The following is a 22,741-nucleotide window of genomic DNA, read 5'->3' on the forward strand; positions in this document are numbered from 1 at the left end:
GTCTCAGATTCTGCAGGGGAAGGTCCAAGTGCTAGAGGGAGACTCAGCCGGGAAGAAGGGGAAGAGGATGAGCGTAACACCTGGGATCAGGGAGAGCAAGGGGACAGGGAGGTGCAGGGGCTCCAAGACTCTTCGTTGGAAGTTAGCGAGGAGAGCCCAAGCACCCCGCTGCCCATGCCCACCCTGCGCAGGAGACTCCCGTGCAGTGAGAGGCGGAAACGATTGGGCATCAAACAACTCTTATGTTGGCAACTGTCAGGGGTTCAGGAGCAGAGGCGAGGGCAAGGGAGGAAACAGAGAGCGAGGGGGAGGAGTCCGAAGAAAAGATGAGTGACGACGACGACCCGAGATCTCCGAGTCTATCCAGTGAATCAGAAGATTCACAGAAAGGGGCGCCAGTGGCCAGAGCAAGGGGGGAGCTTAGGGGGACACCCCAGGAAGAAGGGTCCAGAGAGGGTTCAGAGGGCAGCAGTTGGAAATCGGGGCCAGCTGTGAGCTAGGATCTGGGAGCAGCTCTGACAGCAACGTTTTAAGAAACGCCCACAGACAGATTCTACGAGTGACTAAGGGCAGCCATGCTAAGATGGGCTGCGCAGTCCGGAGGGTTTAACCAGGCAATCCGACGCTCAAACGGAGCAGGATTACGCATGAGTAACTCCCAACCACTACACTAAGGTTTTGGAAAAAAATTTAACAGTCATGGAAAGGGAGAATTTCCAGAATGAAACAGGCTTGACGGTGGTTAAGAAGGTGAAATATTTAGGGGTTCATATGACATCTAAGAATCTGAATTTGTTTAAAGATAACTATGAGAAATGTTGGTCAGAAGTTAAAAAGGATCTAGAAATATGGTCAAATTTGAAGCTTTCAATGTTAGGCCGAATTGCAGCTATAAAGATGAATGTATTGCCTAGAATGTTATTTTTGTTTCAAACATTGCAAATTCTTGACAAGATGGACTGTTTCAAGAGGTGGCAGAAGGACATTTCGAAATTTGTCTGGCAGGGCAAAAAGCCCAGAATAAAATTTAAGATATTAACGGATGCAAAGGAAAGAGGGGGATTTGCCCTGCCGGACTTAAAATTGTATTATGAATCAGCAGCGTTCTGCTGGATGAAAGAGTGGATGCTCCTTGAGAATACAGATATACTAGATTTAGAAGGTTTTAATAACGCATTTGGATGGCATGCATATTTATGGTATGACAAAGTTAAGGTGCATAAGGCCTTTAAAAATCACATTGTCAGAAAAGCATTATATAATGTTTGGATTAGATATAAAGATTTGATGGAAAACAAAACTCCTAGATGGTTGTCGCCTTTGGAGGCTAAAGCTGTGAAAAAACTCAATATGGAGGCCAAATGGCCAAAGTATTGGGAAATTTTGGAACAAGAGGGTGACAAATTGAAACTAAAGAGTCATGAGAAATTGAAAACTAAAGTACGAGATTGGCTCCATTATTATCAAATAATGGAGGTTTATAAACAAGACAGGAAAATTGGCTTCCAGGTGGAGAAATCAAAACTAGAAACAGAACTGTTAGAACCCAATGCTAAGAATTTGTCAAGAATGTATAACTTGTTGCTGAAATGGAATACACAAGATGAAACAGTGAAATCAGCTATGATTAAGTGGGCACAGGATATTGGTCATAACATCATGTTTGCTGACTGGGAACAGTTGTGGACCACCGGTTTAAAATTTACGGCATGTAATGCCTTAAAAGAAAATATTATGAAAATGATCTATAGGTGGTACATGACGCCAGTCAAGCTAGCAAAAATCTACCATTTGCCTGACAATAAGTGTTGGAAATGTAAAGAAATTGAAGGTACTTTCTATCACCTTTGGTGGACGTGCCCGAAGATTAAGGTTTTCTGGGAAATGATATATATTGAAATGAAAAAGGTACTTAAATGTACTTTCCCTAAGAAACCAGAGGCCTTTCTCTTGGGCATTGTCGGCCAATTGGTGTCAAAGAGAGACAGAACTTTTTTTATGTATGCTACTACAGCAGCAAGAATTCTCATCGCAAAGCATTGGAAGACTCAAGATCTACCCACTCTGGAAGAATGGCAGATGAAGGTGATAGACTATATGGGACTGGCTGAAATGACCGGCAGAATCCGCGATCAGGGGAAAGAGACGGCGGATGAAGATTGGAAGAAATTTAAAATTTATCTTAAGAAATATTATAGAATTGATGAATGCTAAAATGTCGAGGTTTTAGAAAAAAGGGGATTAGAGCTGCAAAAGATTAAGTAAAAGAAAAGAATAAATAAGGGATAAATTTGATAAAAATAAATCTTAGGATCTGCTGAAATAATTTTGGAAATGGGGATGTAGAAAGGGGAGGTTTGGGGGAGTCGAAGAAGTGAGGTTTATGAAAAAAGGATACGAAATTATGCATGTTTGTTTGTTTTTCTATTTGTTTGTATTGTCTATAAAAAATTTTGTAAAACCAATAAAAAAATTTATTAAAAAAAAACATAATAAACCTGTTCGGGCTCTACAAAAAAAAGAAAAGAAAGATTGGTATTTATTAAAAAATTGGGATATTTTAGATCTAGAAGGTCATGACACCCGTTTTGGGTGGCATGGCTATCTTAATTATGGGAAAATAAAGTCACATAGGACTTTTTCAAATCATATAATAAGAAATGCTATATATAAGGTATGGGGAAAATACAAAAGATATTTGGAACAGAAAGCCCCAAGATGGAACTCTCCACTAGAAGCAATATCTGTTAAAAAAAGTAACAACATCAAAGAGAAGTGGATAACGTATAACACAATATTAAGGGGGGGGAGTGTGAGGAATCAAGTCTTTATCAGGAGAAACTGGCAACTCTCCCAGGCACCCGGCTTGGTCTCCTGTTGACCTCCCTGTCTGCTTTCCCAGCAAGATCCAGGCAGAGGTCGCAATAGGCGATCCTTCTCAGCGTGAGAAGAACACCCCCCCTCTTTCCTGCCCCCCCCCCGGGCAGGGGAAAGAGATAGACAGAAACGTATTTACATGCCTTTATTTCTGTCTTTGCAGCATTACAGAAAACATGACTGCTCTCTTCATACTCCTGCAGTCGAGAGAGAACAAACACTTCCTGTCCAGCTCATATTACACTCTGAGCTAATTGCGGTGCCCTCTGCACTGTGAATTGACTGTCCCTCTGTTTCCCACGGAACAGTCCCAACATTCCCATTATGTTTTGTTTTCAAGCTACCAGCAGCTCGCGGCTCCATTGCTTCAGTAGCGTAACAGGGAGGAGGGTGAACTAATATTGATAAGTTATGAGAAAATAAAAGATCACTTTTCTAGTTGGCTAGATTACTTCCAGGTGAATGAAGTGTTCAGACAGGATAAGCAGATAGGTTTTGAAAAGGAGCCTTCAAGATTTGAAAGAGAACTACTGAATAGTAAAACCAAAATAATAGCAAAAATGTATAGACTTCTTTTAGACTACAAAGTAATGGATGAGGAGGTTAAGGCTGTCAGTATCTCAGCTCACAGTCAGAGGTAACTGGCCTCCACGAGGCAAACTGAGTGAGATACTTGTTTACATTCCGTCTGCGTCTCCCGGCAGACGTGGTCATAAACCGGCGATTCTCCTCGTTAGATGTGAGGAGAACACACCCTCTGCTTCTCTCTCCTTGCATTCCCCCCCAGGGAGGGGAAATGAGACAGACAGGAGTCTATTTACATGTTTTATTCCTGTCATTCAGCAGTACATAGAAACGTGACTGCTCCCTTCAGACTTCATCAGAAGAGTCACAACTCCACCCCTGTACTTCCAGTACAGGTCAGATGACACTCTGAGCTAACATCCGGTGCTCAGTACAGAGAATAGACTCCCCCTTTTTCCCAACAGTACAGTTTGAAACAACAACATCCTGTTTTGCATTCCAGCCACCTGCAGCTGGCTTTTGCATTGGTGCTTTTTCCCAACAACCTCCCCCAAAAGCATCAATAGGCAAAACACGATCCAGAGAAGAAAACAAACAGTTGTTATACATATAACAGTCCCCTGTTGTTTCAGTTCCACCCTTGGAAATTCCCACCACTGGTTTCACCAGTGTACCTCTCTGGTTGTCTGGCTTCCAAGGAATGAGTGCTTCTGCATTACCTTGGCTTGCTACTCTCTGTTGTGTCTTTGTCCCTGACTTAGACACTGCTTCAACTTGTTTTGAGTTGTTAACAATAGCAACACATGCAACAGCTAAGTTAGCAAACTCTTTTGAGTACCTCTTTGGTGGTACACCCTTTGTAACTCTCTCAGACCTGCGTATGAGGTTCTGATCCTCTCTGCTCACTGGTTCAACCTCTGGACTTTGTTGAGAACCAGTAGCAATCAGTGGTTCTTCCTTCACCTGTGAAGGTCTATCCATTGTGTGAGATTTCCTCTCAATGACTGTTACAACTGAACTCTCTGAGCTATCACTGTCATCATCAGTACCACTGTAATCTGTGACATCAGAAAAATCATCATCATCTGAATTGTCACCTGTGGGAAATGTGTGTACTACTACCCGCTCTTGTTCTGGAGCACTCTCTAGAAACTTTGTGAGAATCACCTGACCAGATTCAGACAAAATTACTCTGTAGAGACCCTTTTCATAACCCACAAAAATGCCTCTGGCATTCTTTACTCCACCTGGAGCGTCTGTTCTCACATGAGACCCGAAAACCTTGAAATAGGCAACAGAAGGTTTTCTATGGAACAGCTTCTCAAAAGGAGAACATCCTAACTCTGTTGAGACTTTTCTCACCCACACGTGAAGATAGGACGCTAGCGACTCGGCCCAATATTCATGTGGCAAATGTGAACTCAGCAATTGCGCATGCATCCCCTTTTGCAATTCTTTGTTCACCCTCACACAGACCCCCCTGTTCCACGCTTCGGCTGAAACAGCAACTTTGTGGTCTATCCCTCTTCCATCCAGGAACTTCTGAAACTTCTGTAACAGAAAAACTTGCTTCTCATCTGTGAAAAGACAATCAATGTTAGCATCATGCATATTTTTAACCTTGTCACAAAACTCCTGAAACCTTTCTAAGGTCTCTTGTGGTTTTTCTATCACAAAAACCCAAGAATAATTAGTGAAACAATCAACACACACAAGGTAATATTTTGCACCGCCTCTAGATGGTTCTAGAGGACCAATCACATCAGCATACACCCGCTGAAATGCTCTGTCGACCTTCTTGGTCACCTTCCTGGTGCTCATGTTGGTCACACCTGCAAGAGAGATTTCGTTAGAATCAGAAGAATTACATTTCATGTAATCACTTTGATCAAAAGTCAACAAATACAGTCCATCTTTCTCTCTGGCAGTAAGATACAGTTCTCCATCTTTGTAGATCTTGCAGCTTTTAGCATCATAGGTCAGTTTCAGTCCTTTCTTTGCAATCTGCGACACACTTAGCAGATTAAATCTCAGTTCTGGAACCAGGTAAACATTGTTTATAGTCAAGTACAGACTCTCAAGATACACAGTCCCAATTCCGGTCGCTTTCAACTCTTGACCGTTGGCCTGTTTCACAGCGAAGCTTTGCTTCTTAAACGTTGAAAACAGTTCCCTGTGCGGGCACATATGAACCGTCGCTCCCGTGTCGATTATGAAGGTGTTCCCAACATCTGGCGTGGTTCCTTTCGCCATCATAGCCTTTGCAGGTTTCACCTGGCACTTGGTACGGCTTTTGCCTGACGCCTCAGGCTTCGTAGAGCTGCTTTTGGCACCTTTTGACTGGCGTGGCTTCCTACAGTTTCGCTGTAGATGCCCAGTCTGTCCACAATTGTAACATCGGACAGCGCTCAATGCTATAGCATGCTATGCAGTAGCTTCAGCAGTGGGGGAATTAGAACTCTGTTCTTCCCTCCCCCTGTCCTTCACTTCCAGTGCAGATTGAACAGTTCCTTCGCTCCCCCATCTAGGGTCAAAGCTCTCCTCAGCTTTCGATGAGCTCTTAGGAACTTGGCCAGCATCATCCTTGCTCACCCCTTCTGGGGTAGTCGTCTTTCCAGACCATGATGAATAACTGCCACTGGTCAGGGGAGATGAATAAGGCAGGGCTCCCCCCTTCTTGGCATCCATCTTGAAGACAAGCCTCTCTCTCACTTTCCAGCCTTGCTAAAACTCCAATAGCCTCTGCTAGATTGTTTACTGCCTTTCCAGGCAAACTGCAAGCTGTTTCTCAGACCTTGCACAGCATCGAAAACATAGTCAAAACAATCTTTCGCTTCCCAGGCACTCTTTCAGAGCCATCTGCGCAGCCAGTAAATTTCCACGTCTCTGACGGGCGTTGCTTAGCAACTGTGCATACAGGAAAGCTTATCTCAACCACAAGAATTCGTGGAATGCAGGCTGAGCCTCTGAGCTGCAGGCCTCTCCTTCCGGAGCTGTTGTTTTTTTCAAACGCAGCTCCAGTGAACCAGAGAATAAATCATTCTGCGTTCACACTTTTAGCCCGAAATGCAGCATACCTTGAGCTCCGTTGCTTGGAAAACACTTTCCTCTGGGTCCAGCTGTCTGTTCAGCTTCTGGCTGCTCTCAGACGCTTATCTCCTCCCTTGGAGCAGAGGAGGACAATCCACCAGCCTCTCATGCAGATGTTCGATGAATCGCAACCACCGAATGCTGCCATATGTCAGTATCTCAGCTCACAGTCAGAGGTAACTGGCCTCCCCGAGGCAAACTGAGTGAGATACTTGTTTACATTCCGTCTGCGTCTCCCGGCAGACGTGGTCATAAACCGGCGATTCTCCTCGTTAGATGTGAGGAGAACACACCCTCTGCTTCTCTCTCCTTGCATTCCCCCCCAGGGAGGGGAAATGAGACAGACAGGAGTCTATTTACATGTTTTATTCCTGTCATTCAGCAGTACATAGAAACGTGACTGCTCCCTTCAGACTCCATCAGAAGAGTCACAACTCCACCCCTGTACTTCCAGTACAGGTCAGATGACACTCTGAGCTAACATCCGGTGCTCAGTACAGAGAATAGACTCCCCCTTTTTCCCAACAGTACAGTTTGAAACAACAACATCCTGTTCTGCATTCCAGCAACCTGCAGCTGGCTTTTGCATTGGTGCTTTTTCCCAACAACGGCTTCAATGATAAAGTGGGCCCAAGATGTGGGCCGTCCAATTATGCTAAAAGATGGGGGAAACTGATGGAATGCAAATTTGAAATTTACAGCCAGCTATAATATAAGAGAGAACATGATGAAAATGGCTCATACGTGGTACCTCACTCCTTCCAGATGATCAAGAATGTATAAAAAAATTGGCGAATGCTTGTTGGAGATGTGGAGGAAATAACGGTGACATGAGCCACATGTGGTGGACGTGTGAAAAGATTAAGATTTTTTTTTGGGGGGGGAATATACGATGAATTAAAAAAGATGATGGGGATAACTTTTACGAAATAAACGGAGGCATTTCTATGAAGTATTTTAGATAAAGAGATCCCAAAAAATCTAAGAGAGGTATTCTTGTATGCAACCGCAGTAGCTCGTATACTTGTGGCCAAGGGATGGAAAGATCACGAGGCTCCAAAAATAACAGATTGGCAAATCAAATTACAGGAATTGGTGGAGACGGCTCAATTGACTAGCAAACTCAGTGGAATCTCAAAGCAAAAATTTGCAGAAAAATGGGATGGTTATACAAGATATGTTCAAAAATACAATAATAGTTTTGACTCTGTGCTAGCATTCGAGTGATAAAGGAACTAAAAGGACAACAATTAAGGATTTATTATGCTTTCAGAATGTATTGGAAAATTTATATAGAAAGGATTATTGTTTTGTGTACATTCCATTGCAAGAATAGAAACAGAGCCAGAGCCACAGCCAGAGCCTAAGTCTGAAACAGTCCTTGATAGAGTGCCAGAGCCAGAGCGAGACCCTGAATCAGTCCCAGAACCAAGCCCTCATTCAGAACCAGAGCCTGAGAAAGAGCCAGAGCCAGAACCAGAGCAACAGCCACAGCCACAGCCACAGCCTGAGTCTGAAACAGCCCTTGATAGAGAGCCAGTATCAGAGAATCAGAATCAGAGTCAGAACCAGATCTTCGGTAAAGATGTGGTCTGGTCTTAGCGCAACTGCTCCTCCCACCCGCGATAACAGAGATTGGGTGTTCCAATACATCCCCCCGTAGGGAACCTGCCCCAGCCATTCTGTTGGCTGAGGCCCCCTCCCAGGCAGCCCTGACCCTTTCCCCTTAAAAAGCAAAATACAAACTATACAATAACCTAAAAAAATAGTAAAAGAAAAACAAAGCAAGAAACAATTATGCTAAACTTAAAATAATCCCCACCCCAACTAAACATTTGTCCCACCCCAGAAAGAAAATAACAACAACAACAACAACAACAACAACAACAAACCACCGTTTGAGGTGCAACAGAGACACAGCCAGAGCCAGAGCGAGACCCTGAATCAGTGCCATAACCAAGCCCTCATTCAGAACCAGAGCCTGAAAAAGAACCACATCCCGAACCAGAGCAACAGCCACAGCCACAGCCTAGAGCCAAAGCCTGAGTCTGCAACAGCACTTGATACAGTGCCGGCGCCTGAAACAGAGACACAGCCTCAAACAGAGCCTGAGCCTGAAACAGAGGCAGAGCCACAGCCACAGCCACAGCCTGAGTCTGAAACCGTCCTTGATCGAATGCCAGAGCCAGAGCCAGAGCGAGACCCTGAATCAGAGTCAGAGGGAGAACATGAATCAGAGCCAGAGCCAGAGCCAGAGCCAGAAATAGGGCTTGATACAGGGCCGGAGCGCAAAACATAGCTGCAGCCACAGCCTGGAGCCACAGCCTGAGTCTGCAGCAGTGCTTGATACAGTGCCGGAGCTGGAACTGGAACTGGAGCTGGAGCCAGAGCCAGAGCCAGAGACACAGCCAGAGCCAGAACAAAACCCTAATTCAGAACCAGAGCCTGAAAGAGAGCCAGAGCCTGAAACATAGCTGGGTCAGATGCAGAGGAAGAGCCATCATGAGACCCTGAATCAGAGTCAGAACCAGATCTTCATTCAGAACCAGACCCTGAAAGAGAGCCAGAGCCACAGACGGAGCCTAGAGCAACAGCCGAGATCCACAGCCACAACCGAGATCAACAGCCTGAGTCTGAAATAGTGCTTGATAGAGTGCTGGATCCTGAAACAGAGACACTGTCTGAAACTGTGCCTGACTCTTAAACGTAGCCAGGGGCAGAGGGAGAGGCAGAGCCTGATACAGTGCTTGATACAGCATAGGAGCCTGAAGCAGAGACACAGCCAGATCCAGAGACACAGCCAGAGCCAGAACAAAACCCTAATTCAAAACCAGAGCCTGAAAGAGAGCCAGAGCCAGAAACAGTACTTGATAGAGTGCCAGAGCCTGAAACAGAGGCAGAGACAGATACAGGGCTTGAAACAGCGTCGGAGTCTGAAACAGAGAAACAGCGTGAAACAGAGACAAAAGCTGAGACACAGGCCGAGCCTGAAATAGAGCTAGAATAAGTGCTAGAGCCAAAGACTGACACAAAGCCTAATAAAGAGCAGAAGCCTGAGCCTGAAACAGTGCTTGATACAGTGCCAGAGCCTGAAACAGAACCAGAGCCACAGCTACAGCTATAGTGCCACAGCCTGAGTCTGCAACAGTGTTTGATACAGCGCCAGAGCCTGAAACAGAGACACAGCCTGAAACAGAACCTGAGCCTGGTTATTAGCATGGCAATTAAAGAAGAAAGAGGCAGAAAGGCTTATAAATAGAGTTAAGTGCAAAGGCAAAATAATAAACAACCCTAAAGAAATAGAGAAACGATTTCTCAAATTCTTTAGAGAAATCTATAAGGAAGGAAATGAAACAACAGAAGAAGTTAAAGAACATTTAGAACAGAAATGTCTTCCGAAACTTACTAAAGAACAAAAAGAACTGTTGAATGCCCCTATTACATCGTACGAAATGCAAAGTGCAATTAAGGAAGCAAAGATAGGAAAGCCACCAGGGCCAGACGGCCTACCGGCAATATATTATAAAAAAATGGAGGACTTACTGTCTGACCCATTAAGAAGTATCATGAACAACATCTTAAAAGACGGAACTATGTCGGATTCTTGGAAAGACAGCCTTATTGGCCTGGGGGCGGGCCCCATACTCCACCTCAGCACACAAGGCTCCAAGGAGGCCTCGGGACATCGCTGCTGTTCTTCTGCCAGTGAGTCTTGGGGAGGACCGCTCCCCCTGCAAGCCCATTCTCCACCTTGGGCCTGGGGGCGGCCCCCATACTCACCACCGCCACAACTCTAAGGACACTGCTGCTGCGGCAGCAAATGTTTAAACGTTTTATATTTTTTAAAGTGTTTTAAAAGTGTTTTTACTTATTACTTTGTTGTATCACCAGAAACGGTGGTTTTTATCCATGTATTTTTATTTTGTTTTGTTTTATTTTGGGTTGGGATGGTTGTTGAGTGGGGTGTGGATTGGTTTTGTTTTGGGGTAATTGTTTCTTTGTTTGTTTGCTTGCTTTTATATTTTGTAAATGGAGGCGAGTATGAGGCCCGGGATTCCTACTGTGGAGGGGCGAGGGAGGTATGGCGGTGGGGGCAGATGTCATAGGCGAAGGGGATCGAGATACGGATATGCTCGTACCCCTTCCAATCTGCGCCCCATCCCGAGAGACGAGGGTAGGGTGAGCAAGGATTACTCACCTCCGTCACTGGTGTTGTGCAATGCCAGGTCTATAGGCAACAAAACCGCCACCCTGCGAGATTTCATCATCTCGCAGGGGGTCGACCTGGCTTGTGTGACGGAGACCTGGGTGCGCGAAGGGGATACTGTTACCTTACGAGAGATGGCGCCCCCGGGTTTTTCCGTCCTCCACCAGTCACGGACTGTGGGCCGGGGGGGAGGGGTGGCACTATTAATCCGGGAAGATTGTTCTTTCAGGGCTCTACCACCGCCATCGATCCCCGGCATTGAATGTGTTGGCCTAGTGTGGGGCTCCGAGGTGAGCTTGGCTGTCTGGCTGGTGTACCGGCCACCTAGCGCACCAGCAGCCACCCTGTCAGGCCTGCTGGAGGCGGTGGCCGGCTGGGCCTTGGAGTTCCCTAACCTATTGGTATTGGGGGACTTCAACATCCATGCCGATGCCACTCCCTCCTCACAGGCTCTGGACCTGGTGTCTTCCATGGCGACACTAGGGCTCTCCCAGTTTGTTTCGGGCGCCACACATCAAGCAGGCCACACGCTGGATCTGATCTTTGGCGTTGGTATAGATGTGATCATGTTTCCTTCGATGAAGGTGCCATGGTCTGATCACTACGCTCTGAAAGCCAGGATTGACGTTCCACCCCCACCCTGCTTAGGTGGTGAGCCGATTTGGGCTCGCCCGCGGAGGCTGATGGACCCTGATAGATTCCGTCAAGCCTTGCGGGACCTTTCTCCCCCTGGCGACTCATTGACTAAGCTTGTTGAGGGCTGGAATACCCAGCTCCTGGCAGCCATCAATGAGATCGCACCTAAGCGCCCTCTGCGACCCCGCAGAAACCGGGCTCCCTGGTTTACTGAGGAGCTCCAGAAAATGAAGCGGGACCTCAGACGGCTAGAGCGAGTATGGCGGGGTGCCCGTGACGGAGCCTCAAGAACATCTTATAGGGTTTTTATGAAAACCTATGAGATGGCAGTGAAGGCCGCTAAAAAGTCCTACTTCTCGGCCTCCATTGCATCCGCTAGCTCTCGCCCGGCACAATTATTTAGTATAATTCGGTCTTTAACGTCCCTCGAAGGACAGCCAAATTTAAATAACAATTCGACACACAGCTGTGAGGCATTTGCGAGCTTTTTTGCGGAGAAGGTCCTGTCGCTCCGCCATGACCTCCCTGCCAATTTGGATACAATAAAGGAACTGGAGGCCCCTCGACTGTCCTCGGGTCCAGTATTGGACCACTTTGACTGGATATCCCCAGCCGATGTGGACAGACTCCTCCGAGCTGGAAAGCCCACCACTTGTCCTCTCGACCCGTGCCCGTCTTGGCTGATTAGAGCGCGTCCAGACGAGGTGCGGGCCCCCCTGGGGGATATCATCAATTTGTCCCTTGGCACCGGGACATTCCCAGGGGAACTGAAGGAGGCAGTGGTGCGTCCGCTCTTAAAGAAAACATCATTAGATCCCTTAGATCTATCCAATTACCGCCCAGTTTCGAATCTTCCATTCCTGGGTAAGGTGATTGAGAGAGCGGTTGCTGAACAGCTTGGTAGGTTTCTGGATGAAACATCGGCTCTGGATCCATTCCAGTCCGGCTTCCGCGCTGGTCATGGGACCGAGACGGCTCTGGTCGCCCTAACAGATGATCTTCGTAGACAGCTGGATCGAGGCGGGTCGGGGCTGCTGATTCTTCTAGATCTGTCAGCAGCTTTCGACATGGTTGACCACGAACTTCTGGACCACCGCCTCGCCGACGTGGGGATCCAGGGCACAGTCCTTCAATGGCTGCGCTCGTTTCTCTCTGGTCGGGGACAGAGGGTGGCGCTTGGGGGGGAACTGTCATCCCGCCACTCCTTGGTGTGTGGAGTGCCTCAGGGTGCGATTCTCTCCCCGATGCTTTTTAACATCTTTATGCGCCCCCTCGCCCAGCTTGTCCGGAGTTTTGGGCTGGGCTGCCATCAGTATGCTGATGACACCCAACTCTATCTGTTGATGGATGGCCATCCTGACTCGGCCCCAGACACACTGATCAGATGCTTGGAAGCTGTGGCTGGATGGTTACGTGGGAGCCGGTTGAAGTTAAATCCTTCGAAGACAGAGGTCCTCTGGCTGGGACGGGACGATATGGGATTGAGGGGGCAACTCCCATCTCTTGCGGGGGTGCAATTAGTGCCAGCACCGTCCGTTAAGAGTTTGGGTGTAATCTTCGATACCTCCCTCTCCATGGAGGCGCAGATTGCAGCTATAACAAAGGCGGCATTTTTTCATCTCTGCCAAGCAAAGCAGTTGGCTCCTTACCTCTCTCGCCCTGACCTAGCCACTGTGATCCACGCGACGGTCACCTCCAGACTGGATTATTGTAACTCGCTCTACGTGGGGCTGCCCTTGAGACTGACCCAGAAACTCCAGCGGGTGCAGAATGCCGCAGCGAGACTCCTTACGGGGTCTTCGCTGCGGGATCACATTCATCCAGTGCTATACCAGCTGCACTGGCTCCCGGTGGACTACAGGATCAGGTTTAAGGTGCTGGTTTTAACCTTCAAAGCCCTACACGGCCTAGGACCCTCATATCTACGGGACCACCTCTCCTGGTATGCCCCACAGAGGAACTTACGGTCCTCAAATAAAAACATCTTGAAGGTCCCAGGCCACAGAGAGGTTAGGCTGGCCTCAACTAGAGCCAGGGCTTTTTCGGCTGCGGCTCCAACCTGGTGGAACGCTCTGTCACAAGAGACAAGGGCCCTGCAGGACTTGACATCTTTCCGCAGGGCCTGCAAGACAGAGCTGTTCCACCAGGCCTTTGGTTAGGGCACAGCCTGACTCCCTCCTTTGGCAATCTTTACAATACTTTAGTTTATGGTTGCCATCAATTTTGATTTTAATTAATTCTTATGATGTTTTATAATGTTGCACTATTTTAGTGTTGTTAGCCGCCCTGAGCCCGGCTTCGGCTGGGGAGGGCGGGATATAAATAAAATTTATTATTATTATTATTATTATTATTATTATTATTATTATTATTATTAATTCCAAAACAGGGAACGGACAATCTACTTATTAACAACTATAGGCCTATCGCACTTCTAAATAACGATTATAAATTATATGCAAATATTTTAGCCGAAAGATCAAAAAAAGGCTTCCAGATGATGATACACAATGACCAAGCTGGCTTTTTGCCCGGGAGGCACATTTATAGCAACACTAGAAACATTATAAACTTATTAGCGTATTTAGACTTAAGAATAGAAAAGAAGGCAGTCTTAATGGCTATAGATGCAGAAAAAGCTTTTGACAGGGTATCCTGGAAATTTATGAAAGGTCTATTACACCATATGGATTTTGGTATACAGTATATAAAAGGGATTGATGCAATATAATCAAAACAAAAAGCTAATATCATAATCAACTGAAATTTATCACAGGTGTGTGAAATCAGTAAAGGGGTCAGACAAGGTTGCCCACTATCCCCCTTAATTTTCATATTAACATTGGAAGTTTTATGTAAACAAATTAGGGAAGAAAAAGAGATAAAAGGGATTATGCTGGGAAGCAGAAGTTACAAAATGAGGGCATTTGCTGACGATTTAATTATAACTACAGAGCAACCAAAACAGAGTTTAAGAAAGGCGTTGGAAATAATATATGGCCACGGTAAAGTTGCGGGGTTCAAAATGAATTTAAACAAGACAAAACTATTAGTTAAAAATATGTCGCCAGATGAAAAAGCAGAATTAGAACAAATAATACACATTAAAATCTACCCCAAAATCAAGTATTTAGGATTATGGATAACACCAAGAAATATTAACTTATATGAAGATAATTATACCAATTGTTGGAAAGATATCAAAAGACAGTTGGAGACATGGACAAGGTTAAATTTATCATTCCTGGGCCGTATTTCGGTAATTAAAATGATAGTTTTACCGAAGCTACTCTTTCTATTCCAAACGATTCCAATTACAGGAAAGACCAGCAGTATCAACAAGTGGCAAAAAGAAATTTCTAAATTTTTGTGGAAGGGTAAAAGACCAAGTGTAAAGCATAAGATATTAATAGATACTGTAGAAAGAGGTGGCTATGGGTTACAGGATTTGAAGCTATATTACGAAGCCTCATGTCTTCTCTGGTTGAAAGATTGGTATTTATTAAAAAATTGGGATATTTTAGATCTAGAAGGTCATGACACCCTGTTGGGTTGAAATGAACGACAGACGAGTAGGTAGGTGTCATACGGGAGGCGTCTCTCGAGCAAGCCTCGGAGACTCCCTTTTATTGGATATTATACAGCGTTTGCCACGTGTGTGCTTGTTGCTGATTGGTTAACATAAGTACAAAGCAAGGGTTGCATATAAGACATTAATTATTGCATATAAGACATTAATCATAGACAGGTTAAAGGTTGGGAAAAGCAATGCAGTGTTTACACAGGCATGGTTTCGGACTGCCCGTACCAGAGTGGTACGAAATGGAATGTACAAGGAGGGGTAAGTACAGATTGATATGGTGTGAACTCAAGGTGAACAGAACGTACCAGGGTGATGAGGGAATGTCTTAGCATCAGCACGGTTTGAGCAGCATGAGCAGAACAAAGCTTAGAAGCAAGACTTCCCATCATGCCACAGTTATGTGCAGAAGCAATGCTTCCCATCATGCCATGGTCATGTGCAAAAGCAATGCTTTCCTTCATCTCCCCCTTTCTTTTCTTATTTGCGAGGTGTTCTGGGTGAATAAGACAAAAATACTTCGGGATACGTGGTATGCCAGCGCATGCCCGAAATAAGTTCGCCAGGGTTGACGGGACAAAAATATTTTGCGATACATGGTATGCCAGCGCATGACCGAAATAAGTTCGCCACATCTCCCCTAATGTTTACTGCTGGTGCTGCAATTTCGCAAAGTAGGCAGCAATGATTTTATTGGGTGGCTGAGGGGGAGAGAAAAGCCGAGACAAAAGACTTATGAGTCCAGGAATGCATTGGAGGAAGCAACATAGCAAAATCAATATACATATTATAATAATGGCATATTGAAAGAGATTATGAAGCCAATTCAAGTTTGGCAACCAGCCAGTGAGCCACTGGGTGAATGAGTCCCACAAGCCAGAAAGTCCAACGTCCTGTTTAATGTGGTGTGTAAGATTTTGCAAATGAGAGATTTGCTTTTGGATGGCTTTGGAATTATCAGTAATATTAAAACAACACATGTCGTCCACTTGTTCACAGCCGTAATGATGAAGCATTAATAGATAATCGATAGCAGCGCGGTTCTGCAGAAGACCATGCTGGAGTTCACTCTGCTCTTTATTTAGAAGATGAAGCGCTTGAGAAGTAAAATTCAGGCCTTTTGCTGCAGAACAAGCTAAAGAGTTAACGTTCCTACTATTGCGTACAGCCAATCCAGGGACTCCTAGGAGAGAAACAGCTAAAGAGATATATTCAGCAGACTCCCGGAGGCGGTGCCAACGGCTATGGTGGTCTCCTTCTAAGACAGAGGGAGAAGCTCCGCGGAAACTGATGTCTTACCGCTACCGCGCAGCGGGGACCCGTTCAAAAACCGCAGGCGAGGGAAGCCAGAAGCGCCCCCCAATTGGCAAAGGAACCCCGCGAGGGGCTCCTGAGCGGAATGGGGGTGGCGCGGTGCTGAGAGTCGATCGCTACTTCTGTGGAGTGAAGCTGGAGAGCGCTGACCTTTTTCCTTTGAAATTTCGGCTTTCAAATTACAACCCGTGAGTAAGACTTTTTAAGAATCGGGAGATCAAATGTTTGGTTTGCCTTTGATCGACGCAGCGAACTTGAATTTGGCGCTGAAGTGGGAAGGCGTAAAAAGGAAGTCCGTCTTCTGGTTTTGTAAACAGGATTAAAGCAAAGACTTTTGAAGCTAGAGCTGGAGAAGCAGAATTAAGAGGAGTTTAAATTTTAATGCCAGATACAAGAACTCCCTCTTAGAGTGAGGGGGAGAAGGAAATCTTGGGCTTGAGGATAAGAAAGTGAGGAAAAAGACCACTGCCTACTCCCTGATATTGGTCTGCCAGAGACAGTAAGAAAGTGTTGCACCGTTTATAAATATTTATAACTGTTTGTGAATACTCTGCATGTGAACTGGAAAGGACTCTTTGCAACTGTTGCCTATTATTGAACTGTTGCCTTTTATTGAAAAAGTGGAAGTTAAAAAGGGCAGGACTGCTTTTGGAAAAGTTGCTCTGAAAGTAACATTGTTGCCAAGGTGCTCCCCTGGAGGAGGTCTGGGATATAGCTGGGGATTTTCCATTACAGCTGGCCTGGAAACTTTCTCACCAGAAAGGAAATTTGAACTGCGTGAGTGACCTTGAACTTTAAAGATAAAGTAATGGATCAGGAAAAACCCCAGCCTACAAGGATAAAAACGATTGCAGCAACGAAGACAATCAATAGTAGCACCTCCTGTCCTAGAAAAAGAAGACACTGGGCAGCCTGGAGCAAAAAGTACAGGCTCTGAAGAGACATTAAATGCATCTTTAGACAAAATATTTGGAGCTTTAGAAAAATTGTCAGCTAAAATTGATTTAAACACTACAACTATCAGCTCCAATACTCAGGCTATTGACCGATTGTTGCAGGAATCTAAATTGACAAGGAAAATTGCCGACGAAGCTAAAGAAAAGGTGCTGGCGGTAGAAGGAAAATTACAGCCAATTAATAAACAATTAGAAGACCATAAGGCACAACTGTCCTTAATTGAATTGAAAGATAAACAGGCTAATTTAAGGATCAGGGCGGTACCGGAATTGGAAGAAGGCAAACTGAGTGACTTTCTTACACAGGAATTTGAAGAATTCTGGGGCCTTGACCCAGAGAAAGACTTCAAGATAGTGACAGCCTTCAGACTTGGCAAAGGGAACAAAGGGGGAAGGAAGAACAAGGTAAGAGACTGTTTGATTACACTCAGATCTAGAGAAGAGAGAGACAAAATACTGGGCCTACATTATCAGAAATCATTGGAAATAGAGGATTCAAGGATAGAAATTTTTTAAGACATCCCAAAATATCTATTGGACCTCAGAGCCAACTACGGAGACCTGGTGAACTTGTTAAGAAGAAACAGTGTCATCTTCAGGTGGGAATTTCCCCAGGGGCTGTCTTTCACTTACAGAGGGAAAAGGGTGAAGATAAGATCAGAGGAGGACGAAGTGAGATTCCTGAAGGATCACGAGGCAGATCTACAAAAAGAGGCAGAGAGAAGAGAACCAAAATTAAAACCAGGTGTTTTGGACCTAGCAAAGCTACCATTGGAACTGGACAAACCAGAAGTGATACCACCCACAGACCAAGAACAAGTACTGGGAGCAGTCAGAGGGGAAGCAGAATAACCACACGATGTCTCTTCAGGTATTAAGCTGGAATATTCGAGGTTTGAATTCCCCTGATAAGAGGAAAAGAATCTTTCATCTATTGAAAAAGGAAAAATTGGACTTGATATGCTTGCAAGAAACTCATGTGACTAGAACACACAGGAAAGTATTAATTAACAAAAGATTAGGACAATAATTTATTTCATCAGACAAAGTTAAAAAAAGAGGAGTGGTGATTTACGCAAAAGAAAGCTTATCACCTAAATTTGTCTTTAAAGATGATCAAGGAAGATTTGTGGCTATTGAGATACAATTTCAAGGTGAGAAATTCTTGATAGTAGGGATATATGCACCAAATGAGGGGAAATCAGAATTTTATAAGAAACTGCATGAGACATTGCTGGACTTTATGGACTTTAACATCATTATGTTTGGAGATATGAATGGAGTGGTATCGACAAATATGGACAAGGCAGAAAGACAAGTGGTGACAAAAGACAGAAGACTACCGAAAACTTTTTTTGAAATGACAGACAATATGGACTTAATTGATATCTGGAGAACTAAGAACCCCCTAGGTAGAGAGGGGACATTCTTTTCTGAAGCCCAAGAGACTTGGACAAGGATTGACCAAATCTGGATAACCAGAGGAATGGCTCCTAAGATCCGAAAAGTGGAAATATGCCCAAAAACTTGCTCCGACCATAATCCTGTGAAAATGGAAATGAAACCAATATCGACTGGTTCCTTCAGATGGAGGATTTAGAGATCCAGAAATTACCAAGAAGGCCCAAAAAATTATAAAAGACTATTTTGAGATAAATTTGAAGACCACAGTGGAAAAAAGAACAATCTGGGACGCAAGCAAAGCCGTAATGAGAGGGTTTTTGATTCAGCAAAATGCAATAAAAAGGAGAACCCAAATTGAGAAAAATGAGAAGATTTTGGAGAAAATAAGAGAAGGAGAGAAAAAACTTAGAGCTAAACCAAAATCACAAGAGATTTTGAGAGAAATTAAGTCATATCAAGTACAATATATGAAAATGATAAATCAGGACATTGAATGGAAAGTTAAACAGATGAGATAAAAGACCTTTGAATCAGCTAATAAATGTGGAAAGCTGTTAGCATGGCAGTTGAAGAAGAGACAAAAATTAAACACGGTTACTAATCTTGAAGTGGAGGGAAAGAACATTCAGAATCCACAGGAAATTAGAAGCTGCTTCCAGAGATACTTTAAGCAATTTTATACACAAGGGCCGCAGATTGAGTCGAAAATTGATCAATTTCTGAAAACTAATGGATTACAAAAAATTTCTCAAGAAAACAAAGTATTATTGAATTACAAAATAACTGAACAAGAGGTGGAAGGCGCGATTCAGAATATGCAACTGGGCAAATCTCCAGGGCCTGACGGATTAACCTCCAAGTATTACAGAACTTTGAAGGACTATTTAATTCAACCATTAAAGGAGGTTTGCAATGAAATTATGGAGGGGGAAAAGGCGCCAGAGACGTGGAAAGAAGCTTATATCACACTTATACCGAAAACTGAGTCTGAAAAGACACAACTTAAGAACTATCGCCCCATATCCCTACTTAATGTGGAATACAAAATCTTTGCAGATATCTTGGCTAGAAGACTGAAAAAAGTCTTGGCAGAGGTGATACATAAAGATCAGGCCGGCTTTCTCCCTAGAAGACACCTATCGGACAATATGAGGAATATAATTAACATCTTAGAAAAGCTGCAGGTGAACATTAACACAAAAGCAGTCTTGATTTTCGTAGATGCGGAGAAAGCCTTTGACAACATTTCCTGGAGTTTTATGAAGAAAAATCTTCAGGGGATGGGGGTTGGACAAAACTTTGAAAATGGTATAGGTGCGATATATTCTGAACAAAAAGCCAAATTGATAGTAAACAATATGGTTACAGAAGAGTTTAAAATAGAGAAAGGGACACGACAAGGTTGCCCAATTTCCCCATTGCTTTTCATTTCGGTCCTGGAGGTTTTGCTAAATATGATTAGAAGGGACCATTTGATTCAAGGTATTCAGGTCAGAGTTAAACAATACAAACTTAAAGCTTTTGCAGATAATAATAATAATAATAATAATAATAATAATAATAATAATAATAATAATAATAATAATAATTTATTATTTATACCCCGCCCATCTGGGCGGCTTCCAAAAGAATATTAAAATGCTATGATACATCAAACATTAAAAGCTTCCCTAAACAGGGCTGCCTTCAGATGTCTTCTAAAAGTCTGGTAGTTGTTGTTCTCTTTGACATCTGGTGGGAGGGCGTTCCACAGGGAGGGCGCCACTACCGAGAAGGCCCTCTGCCTGGTTCCCTGTAACTTGGCTTCTCACAGTGAGGGAACCGCCAGAAGGCCCTCGGTGCTGGACCTCAGTGTCCGGGTAGAACGATGGAGCTGGAGACGCTCCTTCAGGTATACTGGACCAAGGCCGTTTAGGGCTTTAAAGGTCAGCACCAACACTTTGAATTGTGCTCAGAAACGTACTGGGAGCCAATGTAGGTCTTTCAAGACCGGTGTTATATGATCTCGTTATGGCATTACAGGAGCCGATATCCAGCACTAAGAGGGCCCTAGAAGTAATCCAGGATTTTGGTCAAGTGGCAGGCTTTAAATTGAACAAATTGAAAACTAAGGTTTTGGAGAAAAATTTGGCGCAGATAGAGAAAGAGAGGTTTCAGAAAGAGACAGACTTAACATTAGTAAAGAAGGTAAAATACCTGGGGGTGAATATGACATCCAAGAATGTGAACCTATTTAAAGACAACTATGAGAAATGTTGGTCAGAGGTGAAAAAAGATCTAGAAATTTGGACGAATCTGAAGCTTTCCTTGCTGGGTCGAATTGCTGTTATTAAGATGAATGTTTTGCCGAGAATGTTATTCTTATTTCAATCATTGCAAATTATTGATAAGATGGACTGTTTCAAGAAGTGGCAAAGAGATATATCTAGATTTGTCTGGCAGGGCAAAAAGCCCAGAATAAAATTTAAGATTCTTACTGATGCTAAAGACAGAGGGGGGTTTGCCCTGCCAGACTTAAAACTTTATTATGAGTCAGCAGCTTTTTGCTGGCTGAAGGAATGGCTACTTCTTGAGAATACAGATGTTTTGGATCTTGAAGGGTATGATAACATATTTGGATGGCATGCATATCTATGGTATGGCAAGGTAAAGGCACATAAGGCATTTAAAAACCATATTGTCAGGAAAGCACTGTTTAATGTCTGGACAAGGTACAAAGATTTTCTGGAGAATAAAACCCCAAGGTGGCTATCACCTATGGAAGCGAAAGCTTTGAAAAAAAACTCAATATGGAGGCTAAATGGCCAAAATATTGGGAAATTTTAGAACAGGAAGGTGATAAATTGAAATTGCAGAGTTACGACAAACTTAAAGAGAAGGTGCGAGACTGGTTACATTACTTTCAAATAAGAGAGGTTTATAACTTGGATAAAAAAAATTGGTTTCCAGGAGGAAAAATCAAAGTTAGAAACAGAATTGTTAGAACCCAATGCTAAGATACTTTCAAGAATGTACAATCTGCTGTTGAAATGGAACACTGGGGAAGAAACAGTAAAATCTGCAATGATAAAATGGGCACAAAATATAGGACATAATATTATGTTTGCTGACTGGGAGAAGTTGTGGACCACCGGGATTAAATTTACGGCATGTAATGCCCTAAGAGAGAATATTATGAAAATGATATACAGGTGGTACATGACGCCAGTCAAGCTAGCAAAAATATATCACTTGCCCGATAACAAATGTTGGAAATGTAAAGAAATTGAAGGTACATTCTTTCACCTTTGGTGGACGTGCCCAAGGATCAAGGCTTTCTGGGAAATGATATATAATGAACTGAAAAAGGTATTTAAATATACTTTCCCGAAGAAACCAGAGGCCTTTCTCCTGGGAATAGTTGGCCAATCGGTGTTAAAGAAGGATAGAACTTTTTTTATGTATGCTACAGCAGCAGCAAGAATTCTCATCGCAAAGCATTGGAAGACACAAGACCTATCCACCTTGGAAGAATGGCAGATGCAACTAATAGACTATATGGAGATGGCGGAAATGACTGGCAGAATCCGAGACCAGGGAGTAGAGTTGGTGGAAGAAGATTGGAGGAAGTTTAAAACTTATTTGCAGAAATATTGTAAAATTTTTGAATGCTGATGACATTGAAATGAATTGAAGGGGTTCTAGCAACAAGGTAAAATGTAAGATGGGATTAATAATAGATAAACTAATAGGACATGAACTTGCTGAACCAATTTCTAAAAGGGATACAAAAATGGGAGACGCGAGGAAGTCAGGAAAATAAGTTAACTAAAGATGAGAAACTAAGAAAGAGGGAATTTTTGTTTTTCTTTTATATGTGCTTTTTTCTTTTTCTATCTTTGTGTTTAATGTATGTATTTTTGTATTTTGTATCTTTTTCGTTTTTTGTATTTTTCTAAACATTTCTATTGATAAAACCTAATAAAATATTATAAAAAAGAGATATATTCAGACCTACTGGGAAGAGAAATTGAATCGTCACAATCGTTAGTCAATGCAATAGAGCGGCGATATCGAGAGCGGGTCAAATGATGCTTTTTGGGTAATACGATGGACAAACGGCTTAAGCAGCAGGGTGTGCCATGGCTGATGTTTGCTGGAATGTAATTAAAT

Source organism: Podarcis liolepis, assembly GCF_965112155.1.
Source record: "Podarcis liolepis genome assembly, chromosome: W".
Classification (NCBI taxonomy): domain Eukaryota; kingdom Metazoa; phylum Chordata; class Lepidosauria; order Squamata; family Lacertidae; genus Podarcis; species Podarcis liolepis.